Source organism: Erinaceus europaeus, chromosome 18 (assembly GCF_950295315.1).
Source record: "Erinaceus europaeus chromosome 18, mEriEur2.1, whole genome shotgun sequence".
Classification (NCBI taxonomy): domain Eukaryota; kingdom Metazoa; phylum Chordata; class Mammalia; order Eulipotyphla; family Erinaceidae; genus Erinaceus; species Erinaceus europaeus.
The window spans coordinates 58582738-58603138 of record NC_080179.1 but is presented as its reverse complement, the minus strand read 5'-3'; the positions used below and the strand labels follow the sequence as shown (position 1 = coordinate 58603138).

General features: G+C 36.6%; 1 long non-coding RNA gene across 1 annotated transcript; it reads right to left on the bottom strand.

The window, feature by feature from the left end:
- Window positions 1-526: 526 nt before the first annotated feature.
- Window positions 527-6713, bottom strand: LOC132534334 (uncharacterized). Its single transcript, XR_009546062.1, has 4 exons — window positions 6612-6713; window positions 4091-4249; window positions 2460-2567; window positions 527-893 (listed from the first exon to the last, which is right to left on the bottom strand). It is a non-coding gene; the product is annotated as an uncharacterized LOC132534334 (long non-coding RNA).
- Between the last annotated feature and the right edge of the window lie 13688 nt (window positions 6714-20401).

Here is a 20401-nt window from a genome sequence, read left to right as displayed (position 1 = left end):
ATAAGGATTCCGGTTTGAGGCCCCACTCCCTACCTGCAGGGAGTCGCTTCACAACCAGTGAAGCACATCTGCAGTTCTCTTTCTCTCCCCCTCTCTGTCTTCCCCTCCTCTCTCCATTTCTCTCTTTCCTATCCAACAAGGATGACGTCAACAACAATAACTACAACAATAAAACAAGGGCAACAAAAGGGAATAAATAAACATTTAAAAAATATTTAAATAAAATATTATTGGATAGAGACAGAAAAATGGAGAGATGAGGGGGAGATAAAGAAGATGAGAGACAGACAGAAACCTGTAGCACTGCTTCACCACTAGTGAAGTTTTCCCCCTAGAGGTGGGGACTGGGGAACCTGAACTGGGGTCTTTGTGTATTATAGGATGTGTGCTCAGCTGGGTGGGTGAACCACCACCCAGCTGTCTTCCACATCATGATTACCAAACCTTTATTATTAAATACTTGTTCTTCTAGTAGAAAAAAATCATTGTAAACATGACACTATTTAAAAATGAAGATTTAATCTGCTTAAAATGTTTTAAATAAGGTATCTTTTTATTGATTACCACCTTTCACTTTTTTTCACATTGAACATCATCAACATCAAAAATTCACTACTTCAAAAGAAAATAGCTACCACAAGCTTCAGATGTTAGCCATGTACAGTTAGCTTAATAGCTCATGGGATGACTGATTGGATTCGAGACGTTTCACCTTGTGGTGATCAGTTTGGATTTGGTCACAGTTCACAGGTCACCATACAGCTGTTAGAGGGATGCCAGGTGTAATAAGCTCTCATTATCAGCATGGTAGGCAGGTGTTTACATCATATAAAGTACCCTTGTAACCACTTTTAGGGGTAACAGAGGTCCTGATTCCTGGAAGGCTTAGGTACCTGTCAAGAATAATGTGGATTGCTATGCATAATGGTGCAGCATTCGTAAATTCACCAGAATTACTATTAAATGGGTACTGGCATCTCACTGAGAATTACTAAGGTTTGATAAATGACACATTTGGAAATAATCTGGTGTGTTGTGAAATACAAAAATCAATTATAGGTTCAGCCTGTTATTCTCTCTGAAATGGCTGTTTTTAGAATTCTAATTTTAAATATACATGAGCCATTTATTTAATAATATTTAAGATGTGCTGTTTAATTTTCCTAGTTATAAATGCTTTGCAAATGAGGGACTCTGTTTCATGGAGTATCACATGGGGATGTTTTATAAACTTGTAACCACAAGCTGGGCAGAACCAATATGGTAAACTCCTTCATTACCGACGTAGATTTCTTGGTCAAGTTTCTTAAAATTCAATCTCTTGCCAATAGAAGCCTAACTAATAATCATTCATTAAATTATTTCCAGAATATATGTGACTCCCTTTTTAGTAGAGGATTCTATTTGGTGTTTAATACACGTTTTTTTTAATACTGTCAACAAATACTAAAATATAAGAAGCTTCTTAGAAGGTATAATCAAATTATGCATAGTTACTTTTATTGTTTTTAAAATGAGAAGTTTCACACAAAAAGAAAGATGGTAATGGCTTCTGATATCCACCCCCAAAGCTCTTCTGTTACTGTCTCTGCATTCCCAGTGCCTCAATATAAAGTTCACAAGAGTGGCTCCTTCTGTTGCTATGTGTACCTACAAGCTTCAACTTTATATCTAGATATTAAATATAATCTCAAACAGCATTAATTATTATTATTTTCTGGAGAAAACTTGGGAGAATTTTCTAATGTTTCCTTCATGTAAAGATATCAAAATGTTGGGCCAGGAGGTGGTATATTCAGTTAAGTACAAATTACCAAAATCAGGTATAATTTAAGTCCATTATTTTTTCTCAATACATTGTGTAAAAATGTTTGTTTAGATGATGCCTAGTGAGTTTGATTATCTGCCACCATCACCTTACTCTTGTTCTGCAACTAGTATAAACTAACTAGGCATAGGGATATGAATCAAGAAGAAACTGTTCATGCTATATACTCTTTACCAGAGTTATGGTGAGCAGTAGCTACTACTCAATCAGACATCAGAGACCAGCTGTCACAGTGTGGCTGGGTATTGGCTATATTCTGAGAAATCCCTGGCTTGTAATATCCTAACATTAACAGGGTGCAGTGAGAGATTCATCATATGAATCTGAACCTGAGCCAGAAGTCTTGTAGAACTTCACATACCCTTTCTGCATTCACATACACATTGAGGCTTACTTTTATATCTCTTCTATAGAATACTGAGGAAATTTGCCGGAAAAGACCACAACAGTTGAGCAATGAGGAAACAAAGTGTTATATATGTAAGAAAATGCCAACAATTTTCCATAGCACCCAAGACACCTGATGACCTTGAAGAAACAGAAGACAATCTCAACAGGTCAGGGACTCCACTTGTAGACAGTGTGCTCATCAGAGACACTTGAGACATTTATTTTATTAAAAGCTACTCACTTATGGTTTTGCCCATTTTTTCATCCTTGTGTCTGGTGCCAAAGGAACTCTTACTGGAAGATGGGATGTGCAACCAACTTTATGTTCCTGCTACAAGCAAAATATTAGCTGAAAAAAGAAAAGAATGAAATTTTAACTACTTCTGACTGACTAGGTTCTGAGTGTGATCAGAATGTTATAGGCTTTGTCCAGAATCAGTAAGGGTTCAGGACATTCAGAAGAACACCACTTATTAAAGAAGAATCATTTTATATTTATAAACCACTGAAAGTCTAGTTTTAGTTATTCAGTAGACCAGCTGTGCATGTAAGGACAAAATGATATAGGGTAGAAAGTAAAACAGAGAAAGAAGAAAATATGAAAAATTCATGATTATTTATACATACATTAGGACCTCCCTACTCTAAATATGCTATATAACCTAGCTATATCAGCACTAATTTGGAAATGTCTTAGAGATTCAAGACCTTGGACTTCCAGAGACCAGCAAACACTTAAATAAAGCAACTCAAGACTTAGTATTTATAAGAAACACATGTGAGAGTCCAAGGTCCAGTCCAGATAATGTGAAAACAGTAATTTTGGTGAGATATCTGGGCAAGGAAACTGTAGGGCCTACATTCAATGGAATATTGTACCGCAAGTTAAAAAGATGACATACTACCCTTGGAGACTGTTGGGAAATTGTGAGGATGTGGTTGAGCTTGGCAGAGCTTGACTTGAGGGGTTATCCATCCTATCAATCTCTCTCTCTACTGAGAGGTCAAGTGAGGAGGGACAAAACCCCCCAAGGTTTGCCTCGTCATATCAGACTCCCTGTCTCACAAAGCACCCTGCTTTCCTGATACTATGGCCTGCTCCCTTATCTACATAATCATTGTTTTTCCTGAAAGATGCCCACCTATTCCATTCCTTTGATCTATCTTCTTTCTACCCTCAAGACCCTCCCTGCCTCCAGGGTATTATTTATCCTACCAGTTAAAACTCTAACAACAGTTGCTAAGGAAGTTCCTACCTTTTTCAGCCCCTTTTGCCTTTCTCCACCCCTTTCCTAGCCATTTCATGAGTCATCTCCTTCGTGTCACTGAGTGAGTAGCAGCCCAGGATGGCTCCAGTCATGTTCTCTCCAACCCAAAGAGTATGTGCCCCCCGGGAAGAGGCACCCCTATGCTAGCTTGGCATCAGAAAAAAATGGGTACAACTGGAGATGATGATGCTTAGTGAAGTATGGAAGTGAAAGACAACGACCAGATGGTTTCACTCAAATAAGGAATATAGTGAACTGAAAAACACAAACTTGCCAGAAAAAAAATAAACAAACAAAAAAAACTATAAACCCTTTGAAAACTGTGAGAACTGTAGTGGTTATTGTCTGTGTGTGAAATGGTGAGACAAAACTTTGGTGTGGTATGCTATGCTGTGGTAGCATCCGACGGTAATTTTATAATCTTGGAAAACACTGTTCTATCACTAATGAAAGATTAAGACATAAAGTTAAATAATAATAATAAAAAAACAGGTCTCAGGTGAAACCTGAAGAGCTCTTTTTCTAATACATTTCCAGGTAGTGCTGGCGTACTTCATCTATTTTTGAGGAAATTAAGCAGGATGAAGCTAAACCTGGTATTTACCTACTTGCCTGATTTTCTTAATAATGAAATATAGTCAGAATATGAAGGAGGCAGAGAAGTGTTTCTTTTTACTTTTTAACCATCAAGCCCATGTTGACTTGCAACAGGAATGTTTTCCTCTCACTCTACGGAGATGTCATAAAGCTGGGTAGTGACCGTCTAAAATGTGAAAACAAGAGAAATAAGAGCAAAAGCAAGCATAAAAATAATAAAAGGCCTTGATGATTCTTAATTTATTTTTACACTTGTGTTCTCTTATTAGACTGTGTACATACAGTGCATTTCCCTTAGCATTTCTTGTTGCAAGTTTGCATTATTTTATGGACTTAGTAATAGTCTTTGAGTGTTACTTTAACACCTCTCTTTTCTCCTTCATAAGTCTAATGAAAAAAAAATGTAGCTGAGAAATCCCTAGTAGAACTTTAATAATAATGGTGGTGATAACATCAGCTACCTAACTTGTAAAAAAAAAAAAAAAATCCCGGGAGTCAGTGGTAGCTCAGTGGGTTAAGTGCAGGTGACACAAAGCACAAGGACCAGCATAAGGATCCCATTTCGAGCCCCTGTATCCCCACCTGCAAGGGAGTTATTTCCCAGGCAGTGAAGCAGGTCTGCCAGTGTCTATCTTTCTCTCCGCCTCTCTGTCTTCCCCTCCTCTCTCCATTTCTCTTTCCTATCTAACAATGATAACATCAATAACAATATCAATAATAACTATAACAACAATAAAAAATCAACAAGTGTCGCGTCCAGCGCGACAGTAACGGCGAGACAGGAGAAGGGCGTCGGGATTGATTAACAGAACAGCAGAGTCAGTTCATGGAGCGAGCAAGCAAGCCTCTGTACTTTGTGTACTTCCTCTTGGCCTCCAACAGCAGGCATCTCTACCTAAAGCCCCAGGGCGGGAGTGTGAGGCCAGGGACCCTTTGTCTCGACAAACAAGGGCAACAAAAGGGAATAAATAAAAATATTTTTTTTAAATACCAGTTCTATGTCTTTCTTTCTTTTTTAGAATTTATTTATTAATGAGAAAGATAGGAGGAGAGAGAAAGAACCAGACACCATTCTGGTACATGTGCTGCTAGGGATTGAACTTGGGACCTCATGCTTGAGAATCCAATGATTTACCACTGCACCACTTCCCAGACTGCCCAGTTCTATTTCTTATAAAAAGATGCATCTCTTTCTTATGCCTGGTGTGAATTTTTAGCCCCCTACAAAGAAAGAGACTTTTCCTTTTTGTGTGAAGAAATGTTCAAAGAGACCCTTTGTTGAGGCTTTGGGTGAGGTATCCTAGAGAAAAGATGAGACAGAAAATAAGCAGCTTCCCTTCCCCCCAAGAATTTTAGCTGAGATTCTCCCTAGGGATCAGCTAAAGTATTCTCATCTCTCAGCTGCAGAAGCTGGGGTCTAGTGAGGCATTGTAAAAGTTAAGCCTCAGCAGCTACTTTTCCCCACAGCAATCATTACTATTCACAATAGTTGAGGGTTTTACCACTCTGCAGTTTGAACTCTTTGAAATAAAGTTTATGGATAAACATTCTAATTGACTGTATAAGCCAGTAATTAGATGGTGGTTTCAAATAGCATGTATTTACACTATATCGAAAGGGGAAAAAAAATCCTGGTGCCTGAACATTTATTTTCTGCATATCTAAATGACCACCTGGATTTTTGACATAAGAGAGTCCATTTTGTTTAGGTTAATCTAAGACCTTAATCCTTATAGAGTGAATACTGATATTTTTCTGTGACACTGTTCTTGTAAAAGGTTGCAGACCCAACCTGGTGTCCCTCTTTCTTCACCTCATTCACTTGCAAACACCATTTATCCCTAAATCAGAAGATATTAGACCTGCAAATACAGCAGTTTCTCCTCCAGTCTAAACGCTAAGCAAAAAATTCAAGACTCAGACCACTCAGGAATATGTTTGAATGAGATTCTCAATGCAGAGTGGTTATGAGAGTGGGTATTCATGGAGTATTTTTAGAACATAAGGGAACTCTATTCACTCAACCAAAGCTTCTGCGCTAGAACAATCATCATATGTGATTCAATATATGCTATAAGATTCAAAATGGATGTTATGTTTTAATAATAGACTTGTTTTTCCTGCTCTCACTTTGTTTTAACTCGAGTCTTACTCAAAAGTCCTATTTAAAAGTGTGTATGAATGGGAAAATAACTTGATTTTCTCTTAGATTATATTAAGCTACTGTGCATGAGCGTTGTACACCGGTGCTTTTAAAAGAGAGACTATAGAAATGGCTAATAATATTTATGGGAAAAAAGTTTTTAAGTAATCTCTTTGAAACATGCTGTGTGTGAGAGAGAGAGAGAGAGAGAGAGAGAAAGAGAAATAGAAAGAGAGAGAGAGAGAGAGAGAGAGAGAGAGAAAGCAAAGAAGATTTCAATAAGTATAGCTTACTTCTCTCTTACTTATTGGCAATAATGAAGCCCCTGGTATCTTTTGGATGGTAGACTATTCAACAGTCTACAAGGAGCCAAGAGAGAACTCACCAGGTAGGGGGCCTGCACTGTCAAGCAAAGTACTCAGGGTCACACTCCAGAACCACATGAGAGGTATGAAAATAGTAGAAGCTTTGGAGTTATCTTTCTCTCACTTTTGGTCTTTCTGTCTGGATGAAAGAAGTGTTCCAGAGATGTAAAATTGCTCATGTGCTTGGTTAAGGTTACTCTAAAATAATAATAATATTACATTTTATGACAGGGTTATACATTTTTTAAAAGATGGCTTAATTAAATACAAGAGTTATATCAGTCATCTGATTCAGTTCAATTAGGGGAAAAAAAAACTTACTTCCCATTCTTTACATCTCTTCCAGTAATAAGTAGCTTGTAGTATCCTTATTTTCTTGCTAAAACATTTATACCCTCAGACAAAATATGTAAAACAGGAGTTCTATGTGAAGCTGGTGATAGTAGGACTTGTATGTCTCAGGTGTCTGGTTAGATTCCCCAGTGCTATATATATTGGAGTAATGCTGACTTTCTCTGCCCAGTGTCTCATATGAACTTTCCTCTTTATCTATTCCTATACAGTAAATACAATTAGTCTGCTGGGAAAAAAAAAAGTAATTCCTTCTAAATAACAACAATATAGGAAAAACTGACCCTTGAACAATAAAGGCATGGCAACTTTATTGCACAAGCATTCTGAACACAGAGATCAAGTAGAAAATGGTGCTATTAGACTGAGTAGTTCTATGTGGAAGGTTAGGTCAGCCTTGGCAGCTGGAGTTGAGGGAAGAAATACTGGAGAAAAGAGGAATCCATAAAGTTTGAGCACAAACTCCCACATAAACCTGTGAGTGACTTCTGAGTGGTTCACATACAGAGTAACACCCAAAGAATACTTAAGAGAAGCAGTGCTCAAAAGAGGAGCAACTAGACCTTTCAACTGCTACTTTCTCCTTAGTAGATCAAAGTTTGATATTCAACTCATGTAGAACTAGAGGGACTTGGTAACAATCTCCGAATCCCTATAAAGGCCAATTCTTAAAATGGAAACTTACTTTCCAAAACTAAGAGATTCTCCCTAGAATTAACAGAAGGAAAAATAAAAGATAGAACTATTTAAAATATAACCTGAATTCAGATCTCAGTAAGATCAAGATAACTCACTAGTAATTAACTCCTAAAATGAAATCTAGTGCCATTTAGAAGGAAATGACAAAATTCAGTTACCTTAACATGCCATTTAAAATATCCAACATCAACATATCCTCCTTAGAGTAGCAGGCAGCATGTCAGTCTCATAAAATATCAAATATCCCTTCATGATCAGAACAGTAAAAAAAAGTGGGATTATATGGAAAATTTCTTAACCTATTGGAGTCCATATATAGCCAACCTATAGTCAGCATCATGCTCAATAGTGAGAAACTGAAAGTATTGTTACTTAGTTTAGGTATTAGACAGGGCTAACCCTCTCAACATTATGTTCAACAGAGGGTTGGAAGTTCTTGCAATATCATGAGAAATTAGGCAAGAGAAAAGAATTACAGGGATACAGACTGGAAGACAAGAAGTTAAACTGTCACTATCTGAAGGTGATATGACAGTATACACAGAAAAACCTAAAGCATCCAGCAGGAATTCCTAGAAATTATCAAGCAATATAATTAGGTGTCAGGCTATAAAATTAGCATACAAAAAGGGGTGCCATTCTTTTATGTGAAACTAAGAAGAAATTCAGAAATCACTTCCATTCATTATAGCAGCAAGAACAAACCTAATAAAAGGAAGAAACCTAATAAAAGAAGTGAAAGACTTGTAAACTGAAAACTAAAAGTCATTCAGGGAAATAGAAAAAGATACAAAGTAATGGGAATATATCCCATGTTCATGGACTGGAAGAATTAGTATCATCAAAATAACTTTTCTATACAGCACTATATACAAATGTAATGCAATCCCCATCAAGGTACCACCCAGTGTTTTATTTATTTCTTTATTTATTCCCCTTTGTTGCCCTTGTTGTACTGTCATAATTATTATTGTTGTTGTTATTGATGTCATCGTTGTTGGATAGGACAGAGAGAAATGGAGAGAGGAGGGGAAGACAGAGGGGGGAGAGAAAGATAAGACACCTGCAGACCTGCTTCACTGCCTGTGAAGCGATTCCCCTACAGGTGGGGATCCAGGGGCTCAAACTGGGATCCTTATGCCAGTTCTTGCGCTTTGTGCCATGTGTGCTTAACCTGCTGTGCTACCGCCCAACTCCTTGCCACCCAGTGTTTTTAAGAAGATAGAAAAAAAATTACGAATATTTATCTGGAACCACAGGAATTGCCAAAGCAATCTTGAGAAATATAGAACAGAACTGTAGGTATTACACTCCCATATAACAATATTATAGGGTCATTGTAAACAAAATTGCCTGCTACTAAAGCAAAAATAGATAAGTGGAAAAGAATAGAGAATCTAGAAATAAGTTCCAACACATATGGACATCTAATTTTTGACAAGAGGACCCAGACAATTCAGTGGGGGTAAGGAAAGTCTATTCAACAAATGGTGTTGGGAAAATTGGGCTGAAACATGCAGAAGAATGAGAATGAACCACTACATTTCACACTTAAAAGTCTCTGTCATTTTTTTTTTTTGGGGGGATGGTGTTTGAAGGAATCATATTAAGTGAGGTAAGCTAGAAAAAGAAATATGAAGATAGAATGGTCTCAGCACTCAAGGACAGAAGTTGAGAAATAAGAACAGAAAGGAAAAGTGCTGGCACTCGGGTGGGTGGCCTTGCGGTAGGGTAAGCCAGTTGGTTTTCCATGTTAGCGCTAGAGACTACACAAACAGAAAGAAACCAGGGGATTATTCAGCTATGAACAAATCCAATTTATTGTACAGAAGGCTGGGTTTAAATAGCAGAAGTGAACAAAGTACATTTTTCACATATGACAATAATGATGGGTTTCTAAAGGTCAGAACCCTCATGGTGAAGGATCTAAGGAATGAAGAGAATTGATAGGGGTAGAGGAAAGTTCAGTGATGATTAATGACTATTGGGTAAGAGAGCTAATTAACTGAAGGTATTTAGGAAAACATGTTAATTATACCAACAAAGGAGAGGTAAACAGAGAAAAGCAGAATATTGCTACATAGAGTAGTGATCAAAGAATGAGGAAATAGAGTGTGGGCCTTACTATTATTGTACTGACAGGGTAGGATGATGGAGTATAATCTGTATGTGATCAAAGATGGTGAACTTATAGTGAACTTTAAGCAGGCAAGCATTTGGTTTGTAACAAGGGAATAAGTTAAGTGTTAGGGGGTGTAAGCCTTTGTGATGCTTGGGAGACTGACATGAGGAAACTGAGTCAGGAAAGCTTTTCCCTCCAAGCTAGACCCCTGACAGGTGGGGTGTCTTCCAGACCTCCATCTTTAGGATGGGAGTTCCCCTTTGCTCTTACCATGCTTTCACAATTATCCAACAGAAAAATACAAAGTAGAACTGGACTAGAGTGGGTGTATATTGCACAAAAGCAAAGGACTCTGGAGGCAATGTGGGGCTTTTCATGTACAGTTAAATGAGAGCTGAGGAAGACCTAGACTAGGAGTGAAAGTGTTTTGCAGGAAACTGAGCTATTTTATACATGAACCAACCACAACTGTACTGTAAACCAATGATCCTCTCAATAAAAATATATGCAATATAAAATAAACATCTACCAGGTGGGAATAGCTACCGGAAAATATAAATATATATAGTGTATGATAAAAGCAGTTCTGGCAGTGGGAATTGTGTGGGATTGTACCCCTCTTATCCTACAACTGTTAATCATTATTAAATCACTAATAAAAAAAGTAAAAAAAAAAAAAGGACAATAGAAGCAGAAAGAAAAAAGGAATTGGAATGAGCAGATTATAATTTTAATGTGCTGCATTAGTCTGCTTCTATATGAAGTAAGAGCACTGCTTTTGAACCATTGCTTTGAACATCTTAAAAACTAGAAGAAGGAATCGGGCAGTAGTTCAGCGGGTTAAGCGCATGTGGTACAAAGCACAAGGGCTGGTGTAAGGATCCCGGTTCGAGCCTCTGGCTCCCCACTTGCAGGGGAGTCACTTTACAAGCAGTGAAGCAGGTCTGCAGGTGTCTCTCTTTCCCCCTCTCTGTCTTCTACTCCTCTACTCTCTGTCTTCTACTCCTCTCTGCATTTCTCTCTGTTCTATCCAACAACAGCTATGACAACAATAATAACTGCAACAAGCACAACAACAAGGGCAACAAAATGGGAAAAATGGCTTCCAGGAGCACTAAGCCCCAGCAATAAACCTGGAGGCAAAAAAAAAAAAAAAAACTAGAAGAAATATTTAGAAAACTTTTTCCATAGATTTATTGTAAAAAATGTAGTTCCTAGAAGGGCAAAAGGTGAGATCTACTATTGCATCCACTTTCAACACATTTCACAGCATAGTACAGTGTAGCACAAGTAAAGTATGAACATTATGCAAAGTTTTAGAATGAGATCAGTGTTCAGAAAGGATGTGGAAGTTGGAATTTCAGACTAGTGAGGGTGGAGAACTAAATGAAGGAAAAGATCTAGAAAAATGATCCATTTCCTTCTGAATAGATTGCTAACTTTCGTATTATGCATGTGCAATGTAAAATTCTATGAAGTCAAGAAAAGAATACCTAGGAAGCAATATGTTAATTTTCACAGGACTATAAGAACTGAATTCTACTTCAACGGAGTAGGGGTTTATAATTTAATATGCAGGATGTTCTTAAAGGCCCTCGAAAATCACACCTTGCTAGTAGTGCTCAACTAATTCTGGATAAAAATCTTTTCTAAGACCACCATAATAGAATTAAAAAAAAAAACCTGGGAGGCAGAAACTGTTTGGTATACAACATAATTTTCTGTCAAAACAAAGGCCGTTTTAAGGAACATAATAAAAAGCATCAATCAATAATGTAACATTCACCGTATGCAACAACAAAACAAAATTTTCTATTTATGGAATGACAGAGAGAAAAAGTCATTTAATTTCAACAAATCAGACATGACAAATACATAAAAACTAGGAATCACATTTCCACTTCTTTCTTTCTTTTTTGCTTCCAGGGTTATTGGTTAGGCTCAGTGTTTGTGTGAACTTCCTTCTGCTCTCAGTGGCATTTTTTCCCTTCATTTTTTTCCTTTGATAGAGCATGAGACAGACAGAGATAGAGAGGGGGAGAGAAACAGGGAGGAAGAGAGATACCTGCAGCACTGCTCTACCACTTGTGAAGTTCCACCTTTGCAAGTGGGGATAGAGGCCTGGGAACCCTGGTCCTTTCTCATGATGATGAGCAGTATCGTTGAGTATACCACCACCTAGCCCCAGCAGTCAAATTTCTAAAAAGAGCTATTAGAAGTCCATGCAAGGATTAAAGAATGAAGAGAACAATGAAAACAAAAACGTCCTTTAAACATAATAATACAAAAATACAGTATATGGACTAAAAGTCAATTGGATAAGAGAAATTTCAAAGAAAATATTCAAGATTAAAATAAGAAAACAACTTACAGTAACAAAACTGTAAAAATTAAACTATATTAAGAAGAAAAATGGGAACAAAATCTTAGGGCTAATGTAACAGTGACCTGAAATATGTATAATCTTAATCCATAGAGAAATGAAACTTAGAATAAAATTAATTATATTTTTCTCTAAATTTGAAGAAAATTATAAATGTCCTGATACAAAAATATCAATGATTCCAAGTAGAACAAATACAAAGCAATGAGCATAAAACCACTAATAATTAAATTTATGAAAACCAGTATAAAAGAGATTCAAAGGGGAGTTGGGCAGTAGCGCAGCAGGTTTTTAAGTGCACGTGGCCACTTAAAGATCCTGATTCGAACCCCCAGCTCCCCACCTGCAGGGCAGTCACTTCACAAGTGGTGAAGCAGGTCTGCAGGTGTCTATCTTTTTCTCCCCATCACTGGCTTTCCCTCCTCTCTCCATTTCCCTTTGTCCTATCCAACAACGACAACATCAATAACAACAACAATAATAACTACAACAATAATGAAAAAAAGGGACTCAAAATATTTTTTTAAAAGAGGTATTTTACAAGCAACTATGGTACTTCTACATCAGGAAAAAAATAAACAAAACTTCTAAGACTCATGGAAAATGTCAGAATAAAGTATGGATCACACAGAATAACAAGTACTTTACAAATATAGTGTGTATGAAATGGAAAAAATATTTAAAAACCAGATTTTTTAAATGCTAATCACTTCTAGTTTTAGCTATGACAAGCACGTTGGAAGTTGTCATTTCTGGCTTTACAACAAGGAAAATTAGAGAAATTGAAATCTAAAATAATTGTCCTGGACTCATTAGAAAATTAAGTTACAGGAAATTGTTACCAAAAAATGCAAGAGACACAATATCCAGAGGGATTATCATCATTGAAATTGAGAGCTGCTAACCTTCTGTTGCTAACAGAATCTCCTGAGCCCTCCACTGGTAAAAGCATTGAAATGTAACTCTTTGCTCAACTACTGTAGACTGAATGTGTATTGTCATAAGAGTAACAAATCAAGGGGTTGTACATGCAGATCAAAGAAAAGACACCAATGTTGGGATATTGTACAAATGTGGTTGAGTTAGGCAGGGCCCCCAAACTACCATATTTCCATGCGAGTATTATTATTTACATATCAATCTTCTACCTTGTTTTAAAGTGACTCCTCTGCCACCATGTTATCCCCTCAGGATATTGCTACAATTGCTAGGATGCTTCCACCCTCCCAGCATGCCCTTTGTCTCTCTCCACCCCCTTTTCCCATTCCCAGGAGAGCTGAAAGCTTATTCCCGGAGTGCCTTGTTTCCTAGCCAATCCAGTCCAGACTTGCTACTTCTGACTTTTATCCTATAAAGCCCAATGCTGTTCCAGGTTAGTTCTCTTTGCCCCTTTACACCTAGGCGACCTATGCAGAGAAGGGTTACATGGCCATTTTGCTAGCTCCACGTGGTCCCAACCGCTGTAGCTCACCTAACTCTGAAGTGCCCACATGAATAAAGATTTGTGTTCCCTCTCTGCTCTGGTCTCTTCTCTCTCCCCAGCGGTGCAGCCCAACACCACAGCACTTAAAGTTTCCCCAGGCACCATAGTATTCTCATGTGAATTGATGGGACTTGCATCCTGGAGGCTCATGGCAAGGCAGGCACTCTTGCAGGTGAAATAGCTCACAGGCATTCTGAAGGCCTTAAATGTTTTCAGGTGAGCAGGAATCAAGTGGCCCTATAAATCTCTGATCCTTGTTTTCCATATTAATTTTGGTATAAGAAACTATTCCCAAGTCTAACCCAAACTTTCAAGTTTTGGTCTTTACTGTGGCTAGCCCTGTCACCATGGAATCTTGATTTTAGTAATTTTACCATTTTTAAATGAGTACTTTTACTTCATTTTTTCCTAAACTTTAATTTAAAGTTATTTTTATTATATGGTTTCATAAGCCTGTGTTACCAATACATCGTGAAAAGAAGTGGTGAGAGGAAGTATTCATGCCTTGTTCCCAATCTGGGAAAATTATCACTAGTTCACATTTTTTTTTTTCTTTTTGCAGATACTTTTTAATAGGTTGAGTAAATTCTCTCTCTGGCACCTTGGGGAGTCTTTCAGTGCTATGGAGTCTTTTCTTTTATCCGTCTGCCTTTCTATCTGAACATGTTGACCTGTAATAGTGAAATCATGCACGTGTAAGACCCTCACAACAGAAAACAAAAAAATACTAAGAACTGTCTCAAACTTTGTTTTAGGAGATTTACATAAAAACCATTATGATCCAGACAACAAAAGATTGAAAGAAGTCATCTTGCTTGTGCTGGAAATCACCTTTATTTTATTATTTTTTTCATAATTTATTTATTACATTTTTGACATAGGTAGATAGGAAGGAAGGAAGGGAGGGAGGGAGGAAGGAAGGAAGGGAGGAAGGAAGGAAGGAAGGGAGGGAGGAAGGGGGGGAGAAACACTGTTTTATGGTGGTGTGGTGTACTGACCCTGGGACCTTGGAGCCTCAGGAGTGAGAGTCTGTTTGCATAACCAGTATGTTATCTCCCCCACCCTTTTATTTTATTTTTCCTAGCTCTCACACACCCACATTTACTCAAATTTTTCCTGAGACAAAGGAGAGAAGTTTAGTTTGAGTATTGCTCTTGCCTTCATTAGTGCATTAGAGAGTCAGTGTTAAATAGTCTTTTATCCTTTACACAAAAGCTGGCATGATAGTGTTTGGAGTTCTGTGACCCTGTACATCTAACCCCTGCTCAGCTTCATTACTTCGAGAACCTTTGGAAAAATAGGACAATGTCTTCACCAACTTAGAGCAGTAAACTTTTGTTAGGCAAGATAAAAATAAAACACTCCATAAAGTTTAAGCTTGATAAATTGGATTAGTATCATTGCTTGCTTTTTTTTTTCTTCACAGCCAATTTATGTGTGAATGATTTCACTGCTCTTTGACAGTGTTTTCATTCAGAGAGAAAGGGGGGGGGGGGAGGAAGGTGGGAAAAGACACTATAGCATCAGAAGTTCCTGTGGCTCCCTGGATAATAATGCTAAGGCTTGACTCTGGGCCCTGTACATGGCAAGGCTTATGTGCCCTGCATGGTGAGTTCTTTCTCTAACCCAAATTGGCCTTTTCAGAATTAAAATTTTATGTTCATCAGAAAGTACTGTCAAAATAAGTTTATAGCTTACCAGAATAATATACTTAAAAATTGAAGATAGATACAAATAGATCAATTGAATCAAAATGAGTTCAAATGTATAACTACAATTACAGCATAAAGCAAGTTCATTTTCAATAAAAGTAACACAATTCATGAAGGCCAGAAACATCTTTTTAAGAAAGAGTGTAGAATAATATCAATTTTCTACTATACAGTAAGCTCCAGACCATACGTAACCCCATAGCAGTAAATGAGCAATATTTAATTTGGTAATTTTAGCTGAGTACATAAGCACACAGATACTTAGGATACTTAAAATAAAAGTAAATCATGGGACATAGATTTTTATACCCAAAGAGTAAATAGTTCTTAGAACTCAAATACTACTAACAAAAAAAAAAAAAGATGTCATTATTATTATTTTTTTTCTTCTTACATTACGTCAAGGATAAAAGGGAGTCAGATGATTATACATCCGGTTGAGCACGTGTATTGCCATGCATAAGTTTGAATCCCCGCATTCCACCTATAAGGAGGAAGCTTCAGGAACAGCGAAATATGTATTGCAGGTTTCTCTCTGTCTGTCTCCCTTCCTTTCTATTTCCTCTCCCCCTCTCAATTTCTCTCTGTCCTAACAAATAAGGGAAAAAAAAGGGTGAGAGTGGGAAATTAATAAAATCTGTCATCAGTAATAGATGATTATTGAATCACCTTTACCAAAAATTAAGTTTTTAATTTTTAAGTTTTTAGGTGGGGGTGGGAAATGGCTAGTAGGAGTGGTAGATTTGTTGTGCAGGCATTAAGCCCCAGTGATAATCCTGATGAAAATAAAAAGGAAGGAAGGGAGGAAGGAAGGAAGGAAGGAAGGAAGGAAGGAAGGAAGGAAGGAAGGAAGGGAGAAAAAAAAAAGACGCGCATTAGAGCAAATAGTTGTAATACATATATCACAAAAGTCTATTATATGAACTCTTTTTAAATCAATGATAATATGATACTAATAGTTTAAACCACTAAGACAATTTACAAATGAAAATTTGTGGACTTTCACAAAATATGGAGAAGATAGTAAAACTGACAGTTATTAGAGGAGATGGGGTGTGTTCAGGGTGGTCTGGTGTAGACTTGACAGTCATCAGGAAATTTCAAATAATAAAACCACAGTGTGATACTACTGTAAATCCGATGAGCTAAAATTACATAGAATGAAAAACAATTTTTGGTAAAGGTGATTCAACAATCATATATTACTGATGACAGATTTTATTAATTTCTTCTTGGTGCTTCTAAAATACCACGTGACACATTAATTCACACAGATTTTCTTATAATTTTGGAAGTCAACTATCTAAAATAACTGTGTTACTTATGTACTTATGCATGCACAAGAAGATAATCTGATTTTTTTTTTTTTTTGCCTTTCCCATATAAAGGCAGTCTTTGTTCTTTGGCTGATGGCTCTGTCCTCCCTCTTCTGTCATCATCTGTCTTCTCTCTGACTTTGACTCTCTTAGATTGCTCACACAAAAGAATTACTTGTAATTACAGTGACTTCACCAGAATAATCCATTATAATCTCTTTGTCTCAAAACCCTTAAACTAATTATAACTACAAAATCCCTTTTGTCATGTAAAACAACATATTTACAAGTTTGGGAATTAGATCACAGACATCATTAGGAGGCCATTATTCTTTCTAGTGCTGAACACAAATGTACATTTATCTTTAGACTTTCTCATTAAGTTATGCAAAGACCTACCCAGCAGTTTTACTCTTAAGTATTTGCCCAAGGGTAATCAAAAATAATGTCCATAAAATCATTATTTTAGGCACAAAGGAACCAATACAAATGTCCATCAACAGTGAAAAAAATACTAAAGTAAATTCATATTAGAACACACTATTCAGAACTAAAGTAGAATGAACTTCTAATACATAACACAGGTGCATCTTTAATTTAAAAAAAAAAGCACAAATAGTATGATGATTGAAAAATGTATTCTATGTAACTACGTTGTGGATGATTTCATTTACTTGTGTTCCTGAACATAGGCAGGGAAAGGTAGTGATGGAATGAAAAGAGACACAAAGAACTTTCTGGGATCATTTTCTAATCTTGGTTAGATAGGTATTTATATTTGTCACAATTCATCAAGTTGTGCATGTAAACTTGTCATATTTTATTGCATGTAAATTAAAATGAAATAACTGCTAACTTCCCATTGAGATGCCTAGAGCTCTCATGAGAAAAACATTTCAATAAGATTTGGAGATAGAAACAAAACCATTTATAAAAAGTCGGAACCGCTTTACACTTAATTTTTAACTGCTGAAGCAAATCATGATAGAAATGTAATTATGGCAGAAGTGGGCCAAAGAAAGGGACCCGGGCTACTATATAGGTACTAAAAGTGTATATTGCATCTGCTTTTATGTATCTGACTATTAATTTAAAATTTTTCTGGAGATTTTTAGTTGCACTGTGAAGGAAGAATACTCAACCAGCTGTCGGAGGATGCCTGGGAAGTGTGTGCATAGTTTTGTGTGAGCAAAGTGAAGAGCTTTCCTGCTTCTGAGGCTGAAAGTCTGTCTAGGCGGGCCCTAAGCTGGTCAGTATTCAGGTACACTGTTACAAGGTCTTTAAAAGCCTAGATAGGAGATTCCAAGTGGCCAGGACACTGAAGTACCCATTGACCATAAATTCTTTCTTTCTATGCCTCCATTGCAATTTCTTTTTATTAAACCAAAAATTTGTCTCACTGGAGCTTATGAATTCTATAATCTTGCTCTAAGTTGATCATTTCTCTACCTTTCCTGAACATGTATTTAGACTATTTAATGATGTATTTATCCACTGGGATCATAGAATTTCAATTATTTTAATTATTTATTAATTTAATTATTTAATTATTTATTTAAAATAAAATATTCTATCCGAGGTCAAGTATAATTTCTTTTTTTTTAATTTAAGAAAGGATTAATTAACAAAACCATAGGGTAGGAGGGGTACAACTCCACACAATTCCCACCACCTAATCTCCATATTCCAACCCCTCCCCTGATAGCTTTCCCATTCTCTATCCCTCTGGGAGCATGGACCCAGGGTCACTGTGGGTTGCAGAAGGTAGAAGGTCTGGCTTCTGTAATTGCTTCCCTGCTGAACATGGGCGTTGACTGGTCAGTCCATACTCCCAGTCTGCCTCTCTCTTTCCCTAGTAGGGTGGGTCTCTGGGGAAGCTGAGCTCCAGGACACATTGGTGGGGTCTTCAATCCAGGGAAGCCTGGCCAGCATCCTGATGGCATCTGGAACCTGGTGACTGAAAAGAGACTTAATATACGAAGCCAAACAAATTGTTGAGCAATCATGGACCCAAAGCTTGGAATAGTGGAGAGGAAGTGTTAGGGAGGTACTCACTGCAAACTCTAGTGTAATCCTGCTTTCAGGTATATATTTTGCAGTAGTTTATGGATACGTGTGAACATATACTCTCTCTCACAGAAACTGGTGTATATCTAGGTTTTGGGACTTTGTTAGAGAGTGAACCACCTGAGATGAAATTAGAGTATACTATGAAAGGGAAGGTCTCACCGGAGTAATGAAGCTGAAGGGTTGTCATTCCACATGTGAAGTCTCTGGACACAGTCTGAAGTGAAGCATGTTGAGGTGGCAATCGTTGCGTTGGTTAGGTTGTGATCGGCGGATGCAATATTATTTGATATGGATTATTTATTAAAAATAAAATATTCTATCTGAGGTCAAGTATAATTTCTACACTCAGATGAACCCTTTATAGTCTTTTTCTCCTCCCAAACTAACAACCATTGTTGGTTTTCTTCTGACTCAGATATTTACATGTTTCTCTTTTTATCTTCCTTTTGCATCTTACTTGCTAACCAAATGAAATACAAATGCTCCCTTGTTGTTTTCTCTTTTCTCTTTTTTGGTAGATAGAGAGGCAGAGAGTAAGAATGAGACAATAGCACCGAGATTTCCTTTCTGTTCAGTGCAGGAGGGGCTCGAACCTGGGTTGAATGCATAGAAAAATATTACATTACTCGACTGAACTATTGTATGGGCTCTACTATGCCTTTTTAAAATATCTGTAGATATCTGTTCAAAAACTCATGCTACTGCTTTATCCTCAATGCATATTGATAAGCCAATGACTTACTATTCATTTTATTTATATATAGGTATGCTGACATGGCTGTTCTCACTTGTTGCATTTCTGAAAACAAAAAAAGAAAACTAAAAAAAGGGAGGGGCTTCCCTAATTGTTTAATCTTCCCTTTGTTGAAATAGTGTTTATTTATTTTATGTTGTTAACTACTAACATTTTTAAGTCATATATTTTTTTTATTTTGCTCTGACTTATAAAATCACATTTGAAATTCAAATAATCAAAACGAATCATTTTTATACAGAATGTATTTCTGGTGGGTATCTATAAAGAATTTTTCTATATTAAGAGTGACATTACTTGGTCAGACATATACTAGGTTAAATCTAACAGGACATAGATTTTATTTTATTTGTTCTTTAGTAGTTTGTGTTTTCCTTTTGGTTAGTCAGATGAGAAGTTCTTCAATTAAAATTACCTATACAAAGAACAAACTTTGGTTTAATTGATTTTTTTTTCAAGTTGTGTTGATTTCTGTTCTAATTTTTAACAGTTTATTTTCCTCTGCTTACTTTGGATTTGACTGATTATTTTTCTAGTTTCCTTATTTAAAATTAAAGACTACATATTTATTTCCTACTTAGCTTTTAGTAAATGCTTTTAACATAAATGCATGCACCATGAATCGTTCTTTAAGTACTGCTTTTGCTATAGCCTACAAATACATTTGTTCATTCAAGTTTTAATTTATTATATGAGGGAGCCTCACATGAAACAGACAAGTTACAGCATTAATCACCCATGCAAGTTCAGTGCTCTACTAATTCAGCTATTTCCCCTGTAGATAAGTTACAATTTTATTTTAATTCAAAATATCTAAAATATATACAAAGACACCCTTTTTGGCATTTGTACTGTATATATCATTTTACCTCAAAATATGCAGGAATTTGTAGCTACTGATTGTTTGATTCTACTGTGTC